This window comes from Amblyomma mixtum, chromosome 8 (assembly GCF_055824585.1).
Source record: "Amblyomma mixtum isolate Tamu chromosome 8, ASM5582458v1, whole genome shotgun sequence".
NCBI classification, from domain to species: domain Eukaryota; kingdom Metazoa; phylum Arthropoda; class Arachnida; order Ixodida; family Ixodidae; genus Amblyomma; species Amblyomma mixtum.
The window spans coordinates 133,110,724-133,134,048 of NC_143019.1; positions in this window are offsets into that span (position 1 = coordinate 133,110,724).

Below are 23,325 nucleotides of genomic sequence, written 5' to 3' on the forward strand. Positions count from 1 at the left end.
AATAATACATTAATCTGTTTTCAATATCACATTAATTTCCTTATCTCGCACTGAATATACCGTGTTCTGCAACTTTATCGGCACAGGTTTGAAAAATTCTCCCGCCACAACTGTTGGTTCGTTTGTGGTGAAACCGCGCGCAAAGCTTCCTTATTGTTGTCCGTTTTAAGGCATAGTAAGTATAAAAGTAGTACTTACTAGGTTTGGTCACGCGAGATGCGAAACAAGAAGCACCCGTGTTGAGATCGAGCCGCCGTCATCGAATTTCTGCAGAAAGATACTTGTGGCGCCATCTGGCATCGCTGAAGGAAAGTGCCGCGACGAAAGCGCCGAGGCGAGCGCTGCATCGAGCGCGGCGGCTTGCTTTGAATGCGTCGTTCGGGCCATGTCGTCTGCTTAAGCGCGTGAAATATTTTTCGGCCAACGCATTTTGAAAACTATCGTAAACAAATTAAATGACTTGACGGTGATTTACCAATAAAATATATGTTCTCCATTGTCTCGTCGTATTTCTGCCGTCTGCTTTCGCGGCGCTTTCCTTCAGCGATGCCAGATGACGCCACAAGTATCTTTCGGCAGAAATTCGATGACGGCGGCTCGATCTCAACACGGGTGCTTCTTGTTTCGCATCTCGCGTGACCAAACCTAGTAAGTACCACTTTTATACTTACTATGCCTTAAAACGGACAACAATAAGGAAGCTTTGTGCGCGGTTTCACCTCAAACGAGCCAACGGTTGTGGCGGGAGAATTTTTCAGACCTGTGCCGATAAAGTTGCCGAACACGGTATTTACTGGGAGTGCGACACGACGCATTGGACTAAATTAAACCATTTGGTATAAGAGAAGTTTAGTAAATTAAATTCCACTTCGTGCAACTGATGTGGTGCTGGTTCTTAAGAATAAATTTAAAAGTATCCTGTAAATATGTTGCTGGTGTCTTCACGATTACTGTGTTTCACAAAATTCGGTGTTATTTAATCATTTTTGTTTTTGTTCTGTGATGGCCATAATTCAACTTACCATGACATCATGCATCTCGATCGTTGCAGGCTTGGCGCTTCGTGAGGTCATCGTGCAAGAGCTGGACGAGGAATTTGTTTAAATGCAGTCCAGCAGCCCTCTTGCAAGTGGAGTGCAACGATTACTTCGGATATGACTGATCAGTTCACTGGAGGACAGCTCCGTTGAGCATTTTATGGATGCCTTAGCCGTGCCGCAGCAGCTTGCCTAGATGATTTGCCCAACGTGATCGGCACGCACCAAACTTGAAAATAAATTGTTTTCCCACAGCCTCTGCCACCATGCTCTTGGGCCCCCTTTCTTTACTGCCCAGGGTGGCTGGTGGTAGCGCAAACCATCCTGTGCGGGCTAAAAGCGTGATTCTTGTAACTCAAAGCAATAAACGGGTCTTTTTTTGGAATTCTTTCGCACCCTCTATTATGAATATTTGCTAGGTAGAACGGTATGTACAGGGTCCTTCAAAATATGTGCGAACACGGCGAAGCGTGCCCGCGCTCCGCGGAGCGTCAGCGCATCCGGCGCGGTCGCGCATCGAAACAATGTGGCGCATGCGCACAGCAGACTGGAGGCGGTGCTTCGTGTCGTCTGCTACAGCACGGCGCGCTTCCGTGCTGTAGCAGACGACACGAAGCACCGCCTCCAGTCTGCTGTGCGCATGCGCCACATTGTTTCGATGCGCGACCGCGCCGGATGCGCTGACGCTCCGCGGAGCGCGGGCACGCTTCGCCGTGTTCGCACATATTTTGAAGGACCCTGTACATCCATCCACAGTGCCGGTCATTGGCGAGTGGGTTAATTGCATGTGCCAGCGTTCGAAAGCTGGATGCCATTATTCGAAAGCTGCAAACCATTGTTCGAAAGCTGGATGCCATTATTCGAAAGCTGGAAACCATTATTCGAAAGCTGGCTACCAATGTTTGAAAGTTGGCTACCAATGTTTGAAAGCTGGCTACCAATGTTTGAAAGTTGGATACCAGTATGAGACCTTTGCTGGCCCATGCTGCAGAACGAACATCGGTACTGCGTTGGCCGCTTGATCGTCCGAACATTGGCCCAAAACTGGCATGAAAGTAGGTCCAATGTGTAAAGTGGTAGCGCTCGGTCCAAATGCCAGTGTAGGACCGATGTTCGTGCCAATTTTTGCCAACAGTTGACCGACCTTCGGCCAATGTTGTTGTGCTGCCTGGGCAGCGGCCTTCTGAATGGCCAGAAATATGTCCATATTTTCGCGAAAGTAAATCCTGGCAGGTCTTGCGTCTCGGTCACAACGGTAGCCTGCCATTCTGGATCGCCATATACAGTGGAGGCCTGTCAGCATTATTAAGTCGAAAGGCACCCCATCCTCATTTTCAACAGATAAGTACCGAATGCCGTACGGGTCTAGCGGAAATTCTTTCTTTAAAGTTCGCTGCAACACATCCCAAAAATAAACCCCTTCCCAACAGTGTAAAAAAATATGGCCTATTGTTTCCCGCTTCCTGCAAATCAAACAGTGAGATCCCCAGGGTAAAAAGAATCCCTTTCCCTCTAAAAATCTTTTAACCGGTAAGGTTCCGATGTGCAGCTTATAAAAGAAGAAGGTTTTTGTTCCTGGCGGCACCTGCATTTTTTTCACTCTGTTTAAAACATCTTTGCCTGAGCCTCCACTGTACAAGGCCCTGTACAAGGGCACGGGGAAAACTACATCGCACAAAGCACGGTACAGTTTCTTTCATTTCACAGTGGACAGAAAGTCATTCGAAAACCGCGTGGAAAGAAACCTTACACTGGCAACGATTTCCCGGTAAAAACCGCTGACCCTACAGTAAACCTCAGCAGTTCCGACTACGTACTGCGATAGCAGGCGCCGCAGCCTGACTTGGCATACGGTGCGCAAAAACGGGTCTCTTGTGTCCCGAAAAAACAAGAAACGATTCACCAGCTGCCGAAGAAACAAATGGCCCAGTCCAAACCCACCTTCCTGTACCCGTCTGAACAGGTCGGTCCGGCTGCAGCGCTCCCAGTCAGACGACCAGATGAAGACGGCGAAAATTCTGAGCAGCTTTTGAATGCTTAACCGTGAACAGTGCAACACCTGCATGACGTACCAGAGCCTGCTGATGAAGAACAGGTTGCAAACAGTGGCTCTGGCAAAAATTGACAAGGTCGTCCGTTTCACTTATCCGCTCTCTCCCGTATCTCTTTGACCTGCCCTGTCCAATACTGTTCGCTGTCACGGTAGGCATCGAGCGGAACGCCCAAGTACTTATCTGGTGTCGTCGTCCAAGGCACACTGGCGAACCGTTCAGGCGTAGACGCCCACCCGCCATGCCACAGCCCGAGGCACTTCGACCAGTTAATCCCGCTTCCCGTAGCTTGGCTGAAATCGCGTACACATTTAACTGCCTCGCTTACGCCTCCCTCGTCCACGGCAAACACTGCAATGTCATCAGCGTACGCTAAGAGCTTAACTTCGGCTGCTTGCAAACTGAATCCGTTTATACTCCTGTTTTTCAGTATCTTCAAACAAAGGGTCTCCACATAAATACAAAATAAAAGGGCGCTGAGGGGACAGCCCTGGCGCAGCGAACGCTGCACGCTAATGGGGGCCCCCAGACTCTTGTTAACGATCAATCTCGTCGTGCAGTTCCGGTACGCCAGGGCCACACCATGGCGAATAACAGAACCGACATTAACATGGTCCAATACTGCAAACAAAAGTTCGTGGGCGACGCAGTCAAATGCCTTTTCTAAATCGATCTGGAGAAATGCCACCTGGCCACTAGTGTCATCACAGCATTCCACGACACTGCGCGCCACGTGAATATTTGTAAAAATAGACCGCCCTTTAATCCCGCAGGTCTGATGCGGACCAACTAAGTAATGAATCACGGTCTGCAACCTTCGCGCCAGAACCTTCATGTAAATTTTGTACTCGACGTTCGTGAGTGCTATCGGACGGTATGCTGTTACCAATCGTAATCTGTCTATGTCGTCCGTTTTGGGAATCAGTACAGCATGGGACGAACCATAGGATGGAGGCAGTGCTTTTATTTTAAAGACTTCATTAAAGATAACCTTCATGTTCATTCCAAAACTTCGAGCTGAGGCCGCCGTGTCAGCTCGAAGTTTTGGAATGAACAAAGGCGCGTCTAGTGAATACGGTGTCTTCGCTCACTCCCATCCTCCTCCCTTCCCTTCCGGCGAGGTTTAGGTGTCCACCGAGATATGAGAGACAGATAGATTTCCTTTCCTAAAAATCCAATTTACGGACGAGCGAGGCGCAGAACCGAATGGGCGATGGCGTTCTATGGACTCCCTGGCAGCGTTTCAATACGCGGTCGCGTTCCACTCTTAGAGGCGAAGCTTAACATCTTAACCACACATCAGTGTGGTTAAGATGTTAAGCTTTTGACCACACTTTAGGTCAAAAAAGTGCCCCCCTGAATTTTGACGGGCGTCCACCGAGATATGTGAGACAGTTACTGCGTAATTTCCTTTCCTCAAATAGAATTTTCATTTTCTTCATTACGGGCCCTCTTTGTCTTCTTTCACTCCCACTTCCTCCCTTCCTCTACGGTGCCGTTCAGGTGTCCACCGAGATGAGAGAGAATTACTGCGCCATTTTGTTTCCTCAAAAAGCGTTGCGTTCAAAGGGCAAGGCATCGCACCGAACGGGTGGGGGCGTTCCGTGGACTCCCTGGCAGCGCTACAACGCGCTGTCGCGTTCCACTCCTAAAGGCGAAGGTTAAGCGTCATTATTTAGCAGTTAATTAGTATTCAGTCATTAATCAGTGATTAACCATTCATTAGCGATTTGTCATCACTTAGGAATTAGTCCTCAATTATATGTGACGCCACCAGTGCCACAGAAGCAGCGAAAGTGGTGCGGAGAACGCTTTCGCCTCTACGCACTTTAGACAGTCAAAGTGCCCCCTGAATTTTTGGCGCACCGCGTAGAATAAAGGTAGAGAACTTGTCGGAATGCGCTGTTAAGCATGAAATGCTTTTAGCTCCCGTTGTCGGCAGTGTGGTGACGTCACGCCGAGATCGAGAGCCAACATCCGGGCACTGAATCCCACTCATCCGGGCACTGAATTCTGCTCATCCGGCTTTAAGAGAAGGTTATTGAACCTGCAGGACCAAAAAGGGACATCGGTCCCTCTACAAAAACAAACAAACATTGCGGCGACTGATGTCGCCCGGTGCACACACACACATGCAGGGAACTTAAAGAATCCAAAACCACGAGATGTCCAAGAAAGTTCAGGGGTCCATACGCGCGGGGGAACCACGCCGGATGGAAATACCGCGCACAAATATAACGCGCGAACAACGCACACACACCTCGCGCACAAACTCCGGGCGCAAACATAGCGCGCACAAACATAACGCGCGAACAACGCACAAAAAACTTCGCGCACAAACTTCGGGCACGAACAGAACGAGCGAACATCGTGTACGAAACACGCGTATCACACAGGCGCGCCACACTTAATATGGTAGGAGCCGCACTGACACACGGCCCCTGCCCGCGACGATGAAGCGGGTGGACCAGCGCCGAAGGAACTGGTGCTCCTCCAGCGACACGAGGTCCACGCACGCCTGGGCGAACATGCGCGCACGTCCCCTCTGTAACATAGGGTATATGGCGCTCCGTGGTCGTCCCTGCTGAGCCGCCACACCTCTCTGGCGCCACAGCACGAATGCCCCGACGCAAAGAAGCATGCGTACGAAAGGGTCGCGAAACCTGGAGTTGGGGCCGAGGGTCTCTCCAAACATTCTAGACATGAGAACCCAAAATGTCCTGGCGACAGAACACTCAAAGAGTGCGTGCGGCAAGGTTTCAACAAGTCCACACTGCGGACATCGGTCGGAGGGGGCCACGCCCCAAGCCGCCAGGCGATCTGCCGTAGGCAGGGCCCGCCAGCCCCGCAGCCAGCCAAAGTCTCGCACGTCTGCGGGAAGGGATGACGACGTCAGGTCCCGCCATCGCACCTCTCTGCTGAGCGCCAATTTCTCCTGTGGGGCTTCTTTTACGGCCAGCAGCTCGCATACCCGAGAGGCGGGAGTTGAAAAAAGCTCCACCTCTGGCAGCGCTGCGGTGAGGGACCTGAGCGTCTGGCAGACTCGCTGGAAAAACCGAGGCTGCTGGAAGGCTGTCGGGCCGACACTCCGCTCGGGAAAGAAAAGGGAGCGCGACGTACCGAGTAGGTATGACAGGAGCGCACTGCCCGGGTAGCCGGCCTGGTTAGCCAGGTCGCTGGTCGCCCGCAACGCGAGCACGTTGCAGAATGTGGGCAGGTGGGGAATGCTGAATCCCCCCATTTTAGTAGGAAGTCGGAGGAGCGCGCGCGCTACAGACTCCGTCTTGCCTGCCCAAAAGAACGAGCCACATAAACTGGCCAAACGGCGCGTGAAGGTGCGGGGTGGGTGGGCGATGCGTGCGACATAGTACAGTGGGGCGCACACCGACGCGCGGATGATACATGCGCGCTCCGCGAGGGAGAGACGGAATCGCGCCGCCACTGACAACCGTTTCTCGGCGGTCTCTCTAAGCCGGGTCCACGTCTCGCGAGCCGGCTCACCGGACGCGAGGAAATAAACCCCTAAAACCTTCACGGCGGAAACTCACTGCACGTCGCGCAGCAGGTCTGAGTAGAACGCGCCAAAACGCAACGCCCTACTCTTGCCCCTGTTCAGCTGGGCGCCGGACAGCTCGCTGTACACTTCAAACAGCCGCAAAAACGCTACGGAGCTGTCGGCGTCCCGCAAGAACAGGGACACATCGTTGGCGTATGCCGAGACCTTCACCTGGCCGTGGACCGGCAGCGGGAAACCGCGCACGGACGGACTCGCGGCGATGCGGCGCAACAGTGGATCGAGGCACAGAACGAAAAACATGGGCGACAAGGGGCAGCCTTGCCTGATCTCCCTGGAAACACAAAAGGGAGCGCTGATCGCTCCGTTGACGGTCAGGCGGGCCGTAAGCCCCGAGTAGAGGAGTCCGACTCTGGCTACGAAGGCTGATGGAAAGCCAAAAGCCTCGAGCACACCTAGCAGGTACCGGTGCTCGATACGGTCAAAAGGTTTGGACTGGTCAAGCGAGACAAAGCAGCCCGGGATCCCCGCTCTCGAGGTGAATGTGAACAAGTCACGAGTCAGTGCGAGAGTGGAAAACACCGAACGGCCGGGCACGCTACACGTTTGCGCTGGGCTGACCACCGAGGGCAGAATCGCGCTCAACCTGTTCGCCAGCAGTGACGCCACGATCTTGTAGTCTGCGTTGAGCAGAGTGATCGGACGCCACGCCTGCTGGTCAGATGGGCACCCGCCCGGCTTCAGAATGAGCGTGACTCGGCTCTCTCTGAAAGACTGTGGTCGAGCTCCGTCCGTCAAAAAGCTGTTGACCATGTGTGTTGACCATGTGTGTAGAAACTGACGGGGATACCGTCAGATCCGGGGGCCGAGGCAGCATTCATTCTAGCTACTGTGGCGCGGAGCTCGTCTGGCGTCGCCGGCGCGCAGAGCTGCTGCGAGAGCTCGTCCTCGACTGCGGGGAGACCCTGGCAAAAATGGCGGAGTGCGTCGTGGAACGCTGGGTCGCCCGCCCGCTCAACACTGGATGCGAAAAGCTGGGACACGTGACGTGTGAGGATTTCGCGTATCTCCGTGGCGCTGCTGCTCATGGCCCCGTTGGGCAGCGCGATCTCCGCAATGAATGCGGGCGCATCCTCATCGAGGGCGCCTGTGCGAACCTGTCGCAGGACCGATGGATCGGCTACGGGCCTACCCTGAACGAGGGCTCGGCTGGCAGCGCGCGACGATTGACTCAGCAGCGTCTCGTAGCGAGCCTTCAATAAACTGTAATAATCTCGCATAGCGAATGTAAGCGGCGCGCCTCTCTTGACTATGCGGATTCGAGCCAGCGTCTCGTTAAGTTCGCGGGTGATGCGTGCTCTTCGCTGGCGGCCTTCCGCGATAAGGAGTGCGCGCCACTCGCCCTTCCGCTCGTCCCATGGCACTGATGAGTTAGCGCGCGCCCCCGGTGCACCCAGCGAACGCTGCAACAATGTGAGACTCGACCAATCTGTCAGTAGGCAGGCGTCCATTCGCCACAAGTCTGCTCGTGGGGCGCACCCGCCGAAATCCAGCACTACTGACAGCGGTCGATGGTCGGTGATGTGCGGAGTGCCCGCGGGAAACGCGAGCACCTCGCATGAAGCTACATATGGCGCGAGAACTGGCGGGAGCAAAAACTTGTTAAGCCGACTGGCCGACCTCCCTCTCTCCCATGTGGCTGCGAAGTTGTCGCCATGCGACGAGACCCACGCGTCGGAAAGCCGGAACTGCACGCATAGGTCACGCAGGGAGCGCGCGCCGGCGTAAGGCCGACCCTGACCTGGGCCGCGTACATCACGTGACGGGTCGAGCACGCAATTAAAGTCGCCCACTATAAAAGTGGGGTAGGAGTCTAGCATAAAGCAATCGAGCGACTCGGAAAACGACGAAGAATCGCCTCGTTGCGCCGGCGCGTACACAACCAATGCCCTCACCCGTCTGCCGTTAAGGGAAAAATCGACGGCCAAAGTGCGACCGTCGACGCCGTACGTGCAATGTGCGCCTCAACGGAGAGAACTATTGATAAATACGACACCGACACCGCATGACATTGCGTCGGTAAGCGAAAAGAATGCTGGCACGAGGAAGCGATTCTTAAAGCTGGTAACATCAAGCGCGGTGCGGAAGTTGCACTCCTGAAGGAAGAGAATGTCGACGCCCTGCGCGCGAGCGAAGTGCATCACCTCCCTCTGCTTATCCAGCGACCGAAATCCCTGAACGTTCAGAGAGAGGAGATGCACCGTCGCCATGATGGAAAAGCAGGGCGCCGACATTCCGCCCACAAGTTTAGGGGGCCCCGCCATTGGCGGAGTCGCTCGCGCGCGCCAGCTTTTTGGGGACGGACGGATCGGCTGAGCCGTCCGAGTCCGCGGACTGCGACAATGCGTGCTTCCCCGAGACCCTACTCAAGTCCATGGGTTCTGCGGAGGGTAGAGAGTCGGTGGCATCTCTCACCGCACCCTGCGAGGCATGGTCAAAAAGGTGTCGTGCACGGGTTGCGGTCGGTGGAGTCCTGGGCCTTCCCCTCCGCGGCCTCTGGGGGTGGTCGGCGCCTTGGACTTCGAGGCGGGCCGGCGGCGCACGGCAGGTCGGTCGCTCCGAGCTGTTCGCAGGGGACGTCCCCAGTGAGGCGGAGCGTCGCGCCACGTGAGGGCGCTCCGTCGCTCTCGTCCGCAGTGGTGGAAGAGTCGTCCTCGCCAGAGGAGGACGAGTCTGACGAGCTCGTCAGGTAGATCGGCGGGAGGTCGCCGATGTACGGGAACGTGAGCGAGTCCGTTGACGTCGTGTCCGCGGTGTTCTCCGCCTGCTCCTGCGATGAGGCTGCAGGCTCCGGGCCGGCCGGGGTTTCCGACACGTGGGTGGCGGGCGTGTCGCCGTCCTGGCGTGGCGAGGTCTCCACAGCGGGCGCAGTCGCGGGGGCAGGAACCAAGTCCTGCGGCGGTTGCGCTGCTGACGATGCCGGCTTCTTCTGAGGGCCCCCTGAAGCGGCCGCCGCCGTGTAAGAGCGCGGCCGCAGGCAGTCGGCCGTGGCGTGGGCTCCGGAGCAGCGTCGGCACGCCGCCTCGCATCCGGCCGTTTCGTGCCCGAACTCGTCGCAGCAGGCGCACCGCGGCGTGCGGCAGGCCGCGCCCACATGTCCGTCCTGGCCACAGCGTGAGCAGACCTTTCGGACGCCCCTGTAGTCGAACATGACGCGTTGACCCAGCACGGACATGAAATTAGGTACCGCCTGCTTCATCTCCATCCTGACGAGGCGCTGGCCGTTGCTCACGTGGCGTCGCCCCTTCAGCGTCGGATGAGAGATCTCGAGCACCTTGCCGTAGGGGCTCAGTGCCGAGGCCAGCGCCGCGTCCCCGACGAACAGCGGCACGCGGAATGCAGTTACGTGGACTACGGAGGGGCCCACGCAAGAGACTGGGACAGAGGTCCCGTTCACTGGGAACGATCCCTCCGCGAGGAACTTTTGTGCCGCCGCAGCCGAGGTCACGGCGATACAAAACTTGAACCCTCCTTGATGTTGGAGGCTTTCGAGCCCTTTCGGGCCGACGATGCTTTCAATGCCGTCGACAATGTCGTCGGCCGTGGCGTCCGCGTTCATCGTGAACGTGAAGCTGTGCGCCTTGGGTGGAGGCGCCCGGAACTCCGGACCAGCAGGACCGGAAGCTGGCATGGTGGCAGCAGGGGGGCCTGGAACAGCAGTACCAGTCCAGTAAGGGGCTCCCGGGCAGCCGGCGGTCAGCGCGGCGCCGGGACGGCGATCCTCCAGGGGGGCGGCGCCTGCTGCTGGGGGCGGGGTCCAGGGGTCCGCTCCGCTTCGGGTAGGGCCTCGCTCCTCGCAAGACCGGCAGACATCACGCAACGGTCTTTAAGAGAAGTTTATTGGACTCATTATTCATACAAAGGGACAATAGTCCCTCACAAAGACAAAAAGAACAAGGCAGCGACTAGTGTCGCTCGGTACAAACAAGCTATGAAACAAGAACACGACGGCGACTGCCGTCGCCGTTCACACAAAATCATTCACAACACAGAATGTTCATAGGGTCCATAATGTCCAGGCATCGCGGGGGGAAGCACGCTCACTAAATACGATGAACGCGCACCGACACCGCGCACCACACATTCAAAAATTACGAGGAACTTTAGCGGCTAAAGTGCTGAAAGGCGAAAGCCCGAGTGCTGCATTCTGCTACGCGATTGTTCACTTCACATTTTGTTTGTGCATTAATTAACTTCCAATTAATGACGCTTAAGCTTCGCCTTTAGGAGTGGAACGCGACAGCGTGTTGTAGCGCTGCCACGGAGTCCATTGAACGCCACCACCCGTTCGGCGCGATGCCTTGCCCTTTGAACGCAACGCTTTTTAAGGAAAGGAAATGGCGCAGTAATTCTCTGTCGTCTCGGTGGACACCTGAGCCGCACTGTACAGGAAGGGAGGAAGTGGAGTGAAAGAAGAAAGAGGGGCCGTAATGAAGAAAATGAAAATTGTATTTGAGAAAAGGAAATTACGCATTAACTGTCTCGCATATCTCGGTAGACATTATTGTATTTGACGAAAGAAAGTTGCGCAGTAACTGTGCAAGCGCGACTGGAATTTTGAAATTAAGGTAGACGGCAAAGCGCGTAGCCGCCGGAAAATAGTATGGGAGGGATAGTGTGATTCCGGAATTTGTGCCAATCGGTCAGCTTGGCCTGACCCCATTTTTTGCGCGCTGCCTTTGCCTCGAGTGTAATCCGGAGAAGGAGGTGATCGCTGCCTAGAGAATCTCCCAAGTTCTCCCATGCAGCCGCTCTAGCATTTTTAACTAGAGAAAGGTCTGGACACGTGTCGCGGGTTACCATATTCCCCACTCGAGTGGGATACGCCGGGTCCGTGAGCAACGTGAGGCTGAGGGTGGAGATGAGCTCCGCCAGCTTACGTCCTCTTGCCTGTTCGAAGTGGTAGCCCCAATGAAGGCTGGGAGCATTGAAGTCTCCAACGATCACTAGAGGCTCTTTGGCTGCCAATTTTATCGCGCGAAGGAAGATTTCATTGAAAGTTACGCGCGGCTTACGCGGGGGGCAGTATATGTTGAGGATATGTATTGACGGGTCGCGGCGTCTGAGAGGCAGTACTCGGACCATTGTATATTCTTGCTCAGTACTCAAGTCTAAGTCGACCTGAACCACGGTGTAAGCCTTATTCACCAGGATGCACGTAGAGGGGCCCCCCTGAAAGGTGCTGTAGCCTGATAATTTAGCGTCTATGCCGGGCTCCTGTAGGGCATGAGCGCCGGCATGTCACCTAGGCACTGCAGGTAAAGCTGGAGGTGTGATCGCTTTTTCCAAGATCTGAGTGAAGTTCGCGGTGCTGTAGTTTGTTTGCCGCATCCGGTCGCTTTATGGGAATGCCCATTAAGTCCTTTTTCTTAGGCCCTCCGCACAACCGCACAGAAAGGGGTCAGTGAACCCAGCGGGAGAAGGGAGGCGCCGAATGGCGGGAGATTACAGGAGACGTCAAACTCCCCTCATGGACGGAGTTGTTAGGCGGCATCCTGTGTGCACGTGTGTACGGCGAGGCTGACCCGCGTCACAGTGTGTGGCTCTTTGTACCATGTCTGCAGCGGCATGCTTTGACCTATTGTCACGCTAGCTGAAGGCATGAGGAGCGACGATGGGAAAGAGATGGATTGAAGTGGCTTTCCTCGAACTTGGGGCAACCGGACGTTGGGAAAACGAGTGTTCGCGAAGCTCGCAGCGGGAAAGCATAATTATCCGAAATCGTGATGGTGGAAAGTGTGCATATGTGTACAGTGTCGCGATGAGTTACCTTCTTTCCCCAATCATTCACTGGTTGTGTTATTCTTTCCCCAATTGCTGATTGGTGGTATTTTCCTTTCCCCAATAAGTTATTGGGTGGATGTTTGTATAGTACTTGATTGGTTATTCTCCCACCGAGGGCGGGGACATAGGATTTAAAACCCGCTGCTTCGGCAGGACCGAGGGCTGGTTTCGTCACGTAGAAGTACGAGCCAGTCAAGTGTAAATATGTTTTCTCCTTGCTTGTATCCTCCTTTGGTGCTTTTAATTGTTATAAAAAGTTAACCTCTCCTAAAGTGTCCTCTTGCAATGTGATTGAGCAATTCGAATCTTCAAGACATCAAGAATCCTTCAATCATCATCATTAACTAAATTTCCCTCTACGAGATCAAGAGAGGGAATCCAACTGGCGCAGTCGGCAGGATTTGCTACGTCTTCCTGCTCGAGGTATCTGACGGAGGGGCGGAGGATCAAGTCGGTGGACAAGCTGCAGAGCGGTACGTCCTAAAGGAGGAACGTCAGCGTCATAGAGCGACGTTGAAAGCTTCATGAGACTGCTGGTCATTGTCAACGGGACGTAGGAGGCTCAAGTCGGCGAGGAGCTGAAGGAGCCAGGCGACCGACGTGTCGTGGAGGTGCCTAGTCCGTGAGCTGCGGAAGGAACCAGGCGTCCCCGTTGAGGTTCAAGAGAAGAACCAGGAGACCAGCAAGTCAAACGAGGCAGGACAAGTCAGCGAGCTGCTGTGAGAGCCGGGGCTCAACTCAACTGATCCGCATCAAGGAGCCCGCTGTCGTCACTCAGGGCGACGTGACTACCGTGGCAGAGGAAAGCAACCTGCGAGGTAGGAGACCTTTCTGCTTCCTCCGAATTCACCATGTCGGTGTAGTGTTTTCGTGCTATAGATGATAGCACGGAAAAGGGAGATGGCTGCCGTGCGGTACGATCGGGAGGGCATGATGCGATGTTTGGAGACTGAGCAGAAGGCGGAACAGCTGCTTGAAATTGGCAAGTTGAAACTCGTAATTGAGCGAGAAAAGATAAAGCTCGCACAGATGCAGTTGAAAGTAGGACAGGGAACGAAAGCTGGTAGCGAGATGTTATTCGCTGCAGTTCAATGTTTCCACTGCATGGAATTTGGTCATCTAATGATTGACTGTCCGAAATCGAAGCGAGAACAGCATGTTCCCGTATTGAGAATGACCTGTGTGCCAGTGGCTATAGGTGTGAAAGCTGCAGCGGTTAGGCAGCAGGGCCCAACCGTGTGTGCCGTGCCAGGAGAGATGGCTGAGGGCATAGGGGCGTTAGTTGCGCCTTTGAAGCGCTGCCTGTCAGAGCAAACTGAGATAAAGCAGACCCAGGAGGCACATAAGTGCATTGCTTGTGAACAGGAGTTCTGCATTGGGCCAGAACAGGTTGACGCAAACTCTGGGGCAGCTGTAATGCTCGACGAAGAGGTAGAGCAGGCACGAAAAGAGGCAACACTCTTTGCAGGCGAAGGTAAGCTGGCTGCTAAAGATGAATCGGTTAGCCAGCCGGAGCTGACATTCTGCGCAGTGGCAGCAGATGTAGATGATGGTGTAGCGAAGTTGGTAACACCTGAGACGCACTCGCTGTTAGAGCAGACAGAAAGAGAGCGGCTACATCAAGAAAATGAGAGAGCTGATTTGGAAAAGCCTTTCAAAATTCGAGACAAACCTGAGACGCCGGTAGAGCTTGAGGCCAATTCGGTAGCTGCAAAAGTTTCTGCAGCAGATATTGAGCTATCAACGAGCGATGAGGCTGCATTTGATGCCGAGAAAGGAAGGAATGCGCGTTTGTTCGCTGCAATGGTTTTCGAAGCTGATAAGGAACTGCAGGATTGGGATAATGCATCTGTCCCTGTGGGTATCAGCGTGGAGGAGACACAGTATGTTTCATTGCCAGAAGCGCGGCAGCAAGCTGGTGAAGGCAGTTATCAGAAAAGGCGTGACGGCACGATTTTCTTTGAAGCGAACGTCTCTGGGCAGTTGTACGAAGAGCTAGGGCTACTTGAATCTCGTTGCAAAACTGCATGCGAAGTAGCCGATGAGAGGCCTGAGCGAACTGTAAAATTGAAAGAAGTGGAGAATGCAGACGCGAGGGCAGCAGCAATCTTCGTAGCCCGCGGGGAGCAGGTGAGCTCTATTGCTCCGACGGTGGCGGCAGCCTTTAGAACCGGTGTTTTCCCGGATAATTCGGAAGTTGGGTCTAGTCTTCCGGACAAGGCTCAAAAGAAACAAGTGTTGTTTCGAGATGTAGGCGGCTAGAAGTAATTTCTGCCAGTTTGGGGCACCGATCTGACATGGTGAATTCTGGAATGTGCAGATTGGTTTCCGGCCTTGTGTGTGCGGGTTGAAATATCCGCTGTGTGCGCGCATGTGTGTGTGCTGGTGTACTGACCGGACAGCCGACGCACGTGTGCGCGTGTTTGTGGACTGACTGGACAGCCGGCGTACGTGTGCGTGCGTGCGTGTGTACTTTTGTTGTTGGACACCGTGGCTGAACTTTAATGTCCCACTGACAACAAGTGTCCGTGTGACATTCTTGGTTGGGAGGAGTGAAGTTCGCGGTGCTGTAGTTTGTTTGCCGCATCCGGTCGCTTTATGGGAATGCCCATTAAGTCCTTTTTCTTAGGCCCTCCGCACAACCGCACAGAAAGGGGTCAGTGAACCCAGCGGGAGAAGGGAGGCGCCGAATGGCGGGGGATTACAGGAGACGTCAAACTCCCCTCATGGACGGAGTCGTTAGGCGGCATCCTGTGTGCACGTGTGTACGGCGAGGCTGACCCGCGTCACAGTGCGTGGCTCTTTGTACCATGTCTGCAGCGGCATGCTTTGACCTATTGTCACGCTAGCTGAAGGCATGAGGAGCGACGATGGGAAAGAGATGGATTGAAGTGGCTTTCCTCGAACTTGGGGCAACCGGACGTTGGGAAAACGAGTGTTCGCGAAGCTCGCAGCGGGAAAGCATAATTATCCGAAATCGTGATGGTGGAAAGTGTGCATATGTGTACAGTGTCGCGATGAGTTACCTTCTTTCCCCAATCATTCACTGGTTGTGTTATTCTTTCCCCAATTGCTGATTGGTGGTATTTTCCTTTCCCCAATAAGTTATTGGGTGGATGTTTGTATAGTACTTGATTGGTTATTCTCCCACCGAGGGCGGGGACATAGGATTTAAAACCCGCTGCTTCGGCAGGACCGAGGGCTGGTTTCGTCACGTAGAAGTACGAGCCAGTCAAGTGTAAATATGTTTTCTCCTTGCTTGTATCCTCCTTTGGTGCTTTTAATTGTTATAAAAAGTTAACCTCTCCTAAAGTGTCCTCTTGCAATGTGATTGAGCAATTCGAATCTTCAAGACATCAAGAATCCTTCAATCATCATCATTAACTAAATTTCCCTCTACGAGATCAAGAGAGGGAATCCAACTATCGAAACCCCTGCAGTTCCATTGGATGATCTGGAATTTTTCAAAGTTTTTAGCATTCCTATTACATCTGCTAGCCATCTTGTCGTATTTATTTAAGGGTGATCGGAATAGCTCTGGCCGGGAGCCGGCGCAACCCCAGTGAGGGGCCGCACCGACCCACCAGCTGCCGAGCCTGAACCATGTTCCTCCGCAGCCTGACGGAAGGCTGTCTTACGTTTGAGGTGAGGGGATTCGCAGCTTGTGGCGTTCTTAATCTGGGTGGTGACCCAGGGCTGCACGGCTTTAAGGACCGAGTCAGTGACCTGGGCCATAAGGTCGGGAAGTGCTTGCGTTAAAGCTGCCTTGAACATGTCCTGGAAGGACTCGCGGACTGCTGACATGATTTGGTTCGGGAGGGCCGCCACTTGCTCCTCCAGTTGCTCGGTTTGGCGCTGCAGTGCCTCTAGGCCGGCGACGCGACCAGCTGATCCAACTACCGTGTCCCCGCTCTGCCGCGAGACGCTAGTGAGGCAAGATGTTACGGATGATCCGTCATCCTCGTCGTCTGGCTCAGCTTCTTGCATTGGTTCAGATGACCCGGCCTGTTTGGCCTCTAATTCCTGAATTTTGCTCTCTGTAATTTGGTTCTGGCGCCTGAGCTCCTCTACCTGCTGCTGTAGGGCGGTTTCGGTAGGGGAGGGACGGGTAGGGGGCCCGGAAACTGCCCTACTCCAACTGCTCACCTGTGGTTGGACGGGTGCCAAGGGCGGGAAGTCCCTGGCGTTGAGGACCGGGGGCGCCGCCTGGGTCGCGGACTTGACAGGTTTCGATGGCCCGGTTTTGGCCTTGGTTTCCTGATCGGCTGACGCTTTCTTGGCCTTGGGCGGAGGAGCCTGCTTGGGCCCCGTCTTTGTCTTCGGTTTGGATCCTGATGGGGAGCTGGGTTTGATGGGTTTCCGGAACCGCCCGACACAGCCAGGAGCTCCGGTAGGGTGGCCGCCTCCGCAGATGAGGCAGCTCGGAACGCAGTCATGTTCCGCCGGGCCGTCAGGAGTGGCATCGGGAACCTGGACTCCGCAGCGTTTGCAGCGCCCCGGCTGCGGTCGCGGGCACGCATCGGCCCGATGGCCCACTGTGCCACAGCGGTGGCATGAAGGCACTGTTTTCTTGTACAGGCGAACAGGGAGCCGTTTGTAGCTGTACAACACCGTCCGTGGCACCTTAGTCCCCGCGAAGGTGATCACCGCAACCGGGGTTCCCCCCAGCTTGCGCACAGACACCACATTTGGTTCCGCACAGAGTTTTCTTTTAACGGTTTCAGACGTTTCGTCAGGCGAAACACACACGACGCCGCGACAGAACGCACCGGAGAGTTTGGGGTGTCCCCGGAACGGTAGCTCGCGTTCCCCAACCCGCAGCACAACATCCCGGAGTAGCTTCTCCGCGGCGTCGACTGATTTCAACGCACATACTAGCACGTTTTGGTCCCAAACAGGCCACACCGCAAGTCCTGCATTTGCGTCGTCCCCGAGGATGCTGCGGATTGCAGCGCCGGCTTGTCCGGGACCAAAAGTTGCTCTGAGGTCGACCGTGTTTCGCGGTTTCAGCACCACGACGATGTCGTCTTTTTCGATACGCGGCGTGTTCTGCGGCCGCCACCGGAGTTGCCTGGAGCGCTTCGAGGTTGCGTTAAGCGCACTCCCGCCTTGCGTATGCGTAGAGCTAGCCGGCGCCTGTTGCTGGGTGGCACCAGCACCAGCGTCCCTCGATGCCGCCGCCGCGTTCCTCTTTCCGCGCCAGACGCGGACCATATCTTCAAGGTAATCGTCCTCGGTTGGTAGATGATCCTCGCCTTGAGTAGTACCCTCGGATTGGTTTGTATCCATTGTTACGATCCGCAAGGACTGTGGGTCGTACCCGGTGACTTGATTTGGAGCCGCCGAGGCCGAGGGATCGCCGACCGGGGCCATCGCAGGCCCCGGCGCCGTTAGGCTTAGCACCACCGCGGCGTGACGAAGACTTCAAATACCCGAAAAGTGGTCGAAAATTGGCCCCACCTTTACAAACGTGGTGTAGACGGGCGCCGCTGAGGTTCCTGGAGACGATGGTACCAGGCTTACAGGGGGAAAACTTGATGTATCGCAATTGATTGCGAGCTATCACGGAGCCGACGCGGCATGCGACCGCTCCCGTCACCGACGCGACGCTCGGTCCTACCGCGCTGGAGCGCACCTCGCTTGCACCTTGCTTGAGGTACGCGCAGCGCTTTAGCAGACGACACGAAGCTCCTGCCCGGGGCCCCTGTGCGCTTGCGCGGCTTTGCTTCGATGCGCCAACGCGCCGGATCCGCTGGTGCTCCGCGGATCGCGGCCACGCGGAGCTGTCTTCGCACTTAGAGTGGACCACCCTGCACATTCTTGTCAGGCCTGCGTCTCGTCGTGCCCGCGTAGAGAGAGAGAAAAAAAACTTTATTGTACAAGGAATTCGGGGCACGCCCCAGGGTCCCCGCACGACCCCACTGCACTCAACTGTTTATGTTCCTAAGGTGCATAACACTGGCAGCCCGGCCGGTTGCGATGGTCTGCACGGCCGGGTCCTCCGAGCGCAGCAGGGTCTCCCAGTCCTCCCAGGTCTTGAGGTTCTCTAGGTCCCGCGGGGGAGGGTCCGCCGGGCAGAGGGAAAGGATGTGGAGGGAAGAGGCGAAGGGTTCTGGGCATACGGCGCATGCTGGAGTGGGGAAGGAGGGATGATAGTGGGCTAGGGTAAGGGGTGAGGGAAGAGAGTGTGTCTAGTCTGCGCCAGAGCGTTGCGTGTTTGTTATCTAGGGAGGGGTGGGGCGGGGGGTAGAGCTGGCGTGAGGCTCTGTAGGCCTGCGTCAGCTCGCTGAACGAGTGCATGCGCTCCTTCGTGAATCCCCGATCCGAGGGCACCTGAGCCCGGTTTAAAGAACCTCGGGCTAAAAGGTTGGCGGCCTCGTTTCCGGGATTCCCTGAGTGCGCGGGCACCCATATCAGCTCCACTTGGCGGGGCGGGGGTGCATCGGGCGAGTCTAGTATGCCAAAAGCAGGGACATGGACTCGGCCTCGAGCAAAACTTAGAATCGCAGTTTTAGAGTCACTTAAAATGTACCGGGCTTCCGTGCGGGTGATAGCAAGTGCAATGGCGGCTTCCTCTGCAGCTTCTGCGGAGGTGTCTGGAGGGAGAGGTAGTGTGAGAAGGGCGGATAAAGAGCAGTCCACCACAGCTGCTGTCGCTTCATCGCCCGTGCAGGCAGCGTCCACCTATACGGCGTCCGGCTCGGGGCCGTACGCTCGATGGAGTGTCTTCGCACGGGCTCTGCGGCGCTGCTCATGGTGGGACGGGTGCATATTCCTCGGGAGCGGCCTGATGAGGAGCTCCTGGTGAAGGGGTCGTGGGATGGCGAGGAGGGTTGGGTCGTTGGCCGGTATTCTGATTCCGAGGGAGTCCAGGATATACCGACCTGTGGAGGTTTCTGTGAGCCTGATGTATTGGGCCTGTCGGTGGGCCTCCACCAGTTCCCCGATCGTGTTGTGGAGGCCCAGGCCTAGTAATCTGTCTGTGGGTGTGTTGAGGGGAAGATGAAGTGCTACCTTGAATGCCTTGCGAATCAAAGCATCCAAAGCATTTATGTCATGTTTGGATAGTTGTAAGTATGGGGTAGTGTACAGCACACGGCTGAGGACAAAGGCATGAATGAGGCGACATAGGTCGCGCTCCTTCATGCCTCTGTGATGTCCCGAAACCCTTCGCATGAGGTGCGATATCGCGCCTACAACCTGCTTGAGTTTCTTGAGGGTGGTGGTGTTTTTGCCATCGTTCTGGATGTGCAGGCCCAATACACGGAGGGTGCCAACCTCAGGTACCGGGTCACCATTCAGTTCAATGACAATGGGGGAGCGGGGACAGCGGTGGTTCTTAGGACGGATGACGAGCAGTTCGCACTGCTCTGGGGAGCAAGACAGTCTGATGGTACGTGGATAATTTTGGGTGAGTGTGGCTGCTTCCTGTAAGGTGTTCTCTATGCCGCCGTCACTGCCGTGGGTGGTCCACAGGGTGATATCGTCGGCATAAAGAGTGTGCTTCAGGTGGGGAATAGTTGCCAAAGAGAAAGGGGGAAAGGACGGACCCTTGAGGGGTGCCGATACTCTGAAGCGTGTAGGAGGGGGAAGACAAAGGGCCGAAGTGTATCTCAGCTGTGCGGTCAGTGAGGAATGCTTGAATGTAGGCATACGTGCGCACACCCATATTCAATGCGGATAGGGCAGTCATGATCGCCTGATGTTCAATGCGATCAAAAGCTTTGGAAAGATCGAAAGCTAAGACTGCCTTGGTGTGACGTGGAAGAAGCGGGTCAAAAAGGTCGTGTGTGAGTTGCAGCATGGCGTCCTGTGCGGATAGATGGGGGCGGAATCCCACCATGCTATGCGGGTAAAGATTGTTGTCCGCCATGTGACTTGTGAGTCTCGCTAACACAACATGCTCGAGGAGCTTCCAGAGTCATGAGGTTAGCGAAATAGGGCGAAGGTTTTGGATGGTAAGTGGTTTGTTGTGTTTGGGTATGAATATTACCTTCGCGTGGCGCCACGACTGCGGGAGGCTACCCTCCCTCCAGCACTGGTTGAAGTATTTCGTAATCTGGGTGATTGATCGGTCGTCCAGATTACGGAGCATGGAGTTTGTGATTTGGTCTGCACCAGGTGCGGAGTTGGCGCGGAGAATCAGGAGGGCCGCTCTGACTTCCGTCTCCGTGATGTGGGTGTCGAGTGTGGGATTTGCTTGTCCTGTGTAGTGGGGTAAAGGTGTGGGGGCGCCTGGAGAGGTGTAGATGGTTTGAAGTGTGTCTAGGAGGGTGTCGGGAGCGTCAACACATTGAAACTACAACCTAAACCCATACACTCGACACACGCCTAGCCCACCTCTGGGAGGCTTATCACAGCCTCCTGGAACGCTGGAAAGGCAACAAACTTAACAGGGCACTTAAAAAGCGGCTGGCCGCGCTGCAGACACAAATTCAACAACACTCTGGGGAGTTCTGCCGGTCCAACTGGGGACAGATATGTGACGGAATCGCAGGAAACCTGTCCGGCAAACGCGCATGGCAACTCCTCCGATACCTCATTGACCCCACACACACCAAATCAGCGACAAAACACCACGTGCCCGCGTACGCTTCTGCATCGTCCTGGATTTCAATGCCGCCACCGCCACAGCTGCTTAAGCCGAGCAATGGAGCCTGTGTTAGGCCCGTAAACATTTCATGCTTACTCTACTCTCGGTTACGGGAGAGGCGCAATTTTTTATACTTAGAACCTTTGCCGAAAGCTTAGAAAAAAGACATCTTTACGACCACGAGACTGCATTATGCCTTATGTCTTTAAGGCGAAGACATAGCCTCTAGGATAATCTGGTTTTCCTCTTTGTAGGTCACAGTGAAATCCCGTGCACCGGGCCGGCAATAGTTACTGACATTTGGCATCATACGCGGCCTCCACACCTCGACCGCGAGAAGTAAGGGCCCTCCTGGTGTCGCTCCAGGACGACATCTGCTCGCTTCCTGACAGTTTCGGACTTGCTAAAAAGTAATCTTAAAATCTCAAGCAGGAAAAGTTTTCTTCATAAAATGAACAAGGAAGGAAAAACATCACGGCGCTTGCCAACGTTTCGCCAAGAGGTGTTGCCTTAGTACGGGCAAAGCATTCATCATTGACGGGGTTTAAATATGGTCATATCTGCGAGGAGGACGGTCCGGTGAGGGGGAGGAGGGTTCGAAGTGGGAATGGTGTTATGATGGTGAAGGTGAATCTTGCCAGGCATGATGGCTGCTAAAGATGATTAACCGGTTGACCGGCAAAACTGTGAAAAGAAAAAGGCCAGCTCAGCGGAAGGGAATCAGGGTCACTAAGTCACAGTGCATTACCTTTAAACAGGCACCTACGCGTTTAAACACGCACACTAGCTCCGAGAAAGACGCGGACCTTGCCGTCAACGCCAACCCCAAGCAGAAGTCTCCAGGTGCAAATGACTATACACTGGCAGCACTGACCTTCCTCAACACAAAAGATGTACTTTCTAGGTTGTTCAAAAGCGGAGCTTTTTGGGCTTGTTGGTTCATGATCGTAGCGAGAGAATATAGCGCAGAGTAGGACAGGACACAAGAAGACACGAACAACACGAGCGCTCGTGTTGTTCGTGTCTTCTTGTGTCCTGTCCTACTCTGCGCTATATTCTCTCGCTATGAATTTCCTGGTGGCCAGATCGCTAGCCTCGAAACAAACCAACTACAGATTCCATTTGCAGAATTACAAATCCTACTCGCAGCTCAGAACAATACCCAAAGGACTTAATGCCAAGTGCTTCCTTGGTGCGCTTCGATCTGAACACTCGATAAAAAAAAGGCTTCAGATGACGCATCCTTGTTCTTCATAGCTATTTTAAATGAACATTGTGAAGAAGAGCTAAATGCTCTTAAACACCAAATTAGTAATATAGTACTAATTTCGTACGGAAGACAGGAACAAGTATAGTTTATATAGGAGCAGGAACTTGAGCTTCACGATAAACAACAACATAAAGGTTTGGTTTGGTTTGTGGGGTTTAACGTCCCAAAGCGACCAAGGCTATGAGAGACGCCGTAGTGAAGGGCTCCGGAAATTTCGACCACCTGGGGTTCTTTAACGTGCACTGACATCGCACAGTACACGGGCCTCCAGAATTTCTCCTCCAAAGAAATTCCAGTCGCCGCGGCCGGGATCGAACCCGCGTCTTTTGGGTCAGCAGCCGAGCACCATAGCCACTGAGCCACCGCGGCGGCTACAACAACATAAACATACTCGAGGTAAACTTCCCCCAGAAAAAGAGACGTGTAGACCGCTCACCAACCACCCTTCAATTTCGATAAAGCCATAAGATACGCCTTTGGCGCTGCAGGACGATGATACCAATGTAGTTGATATTTCGGAATATCTTAATCAGAGGGACAAACAGATTCTGAAGCGTGGCCTCCCGTTTTGCGCAACTAGCAATATTTTCATAGAGTGTTAACTCTGTCGAGATCTCACAAAAGTTTTGCGTAGAATGCGTATTCAGCAGTACTTCACTGAAAAAAAAATGAAAAGCCTGACACTAATTTACCTCCAGCTTCTAACACGCGGTCATCTCGTGTTCACCAAACTGGAGTGGTGAGCCTTTATTCCTTCGCTCCCAGAGCCCACCGCGCGTGGACACCGGACGCGGAACAGAGTCCCGAACTAGACTTATATTTTAAATTTCTCTCCAAAAAAAATCCGAAAAAAACAAAGCAAACTCAAAAGCAAAAAACCTCCCCTTGACAGAACAGGATACTCTAGGCCAGTCAGCTTCTACGACCTCCATAGTCATAAAGCCAGGAGACCAAGGGGGTAACATATTGATCCTCCCAGTCAAAAAATACAAAACAAAAGCCAGCAGGCAACTCAG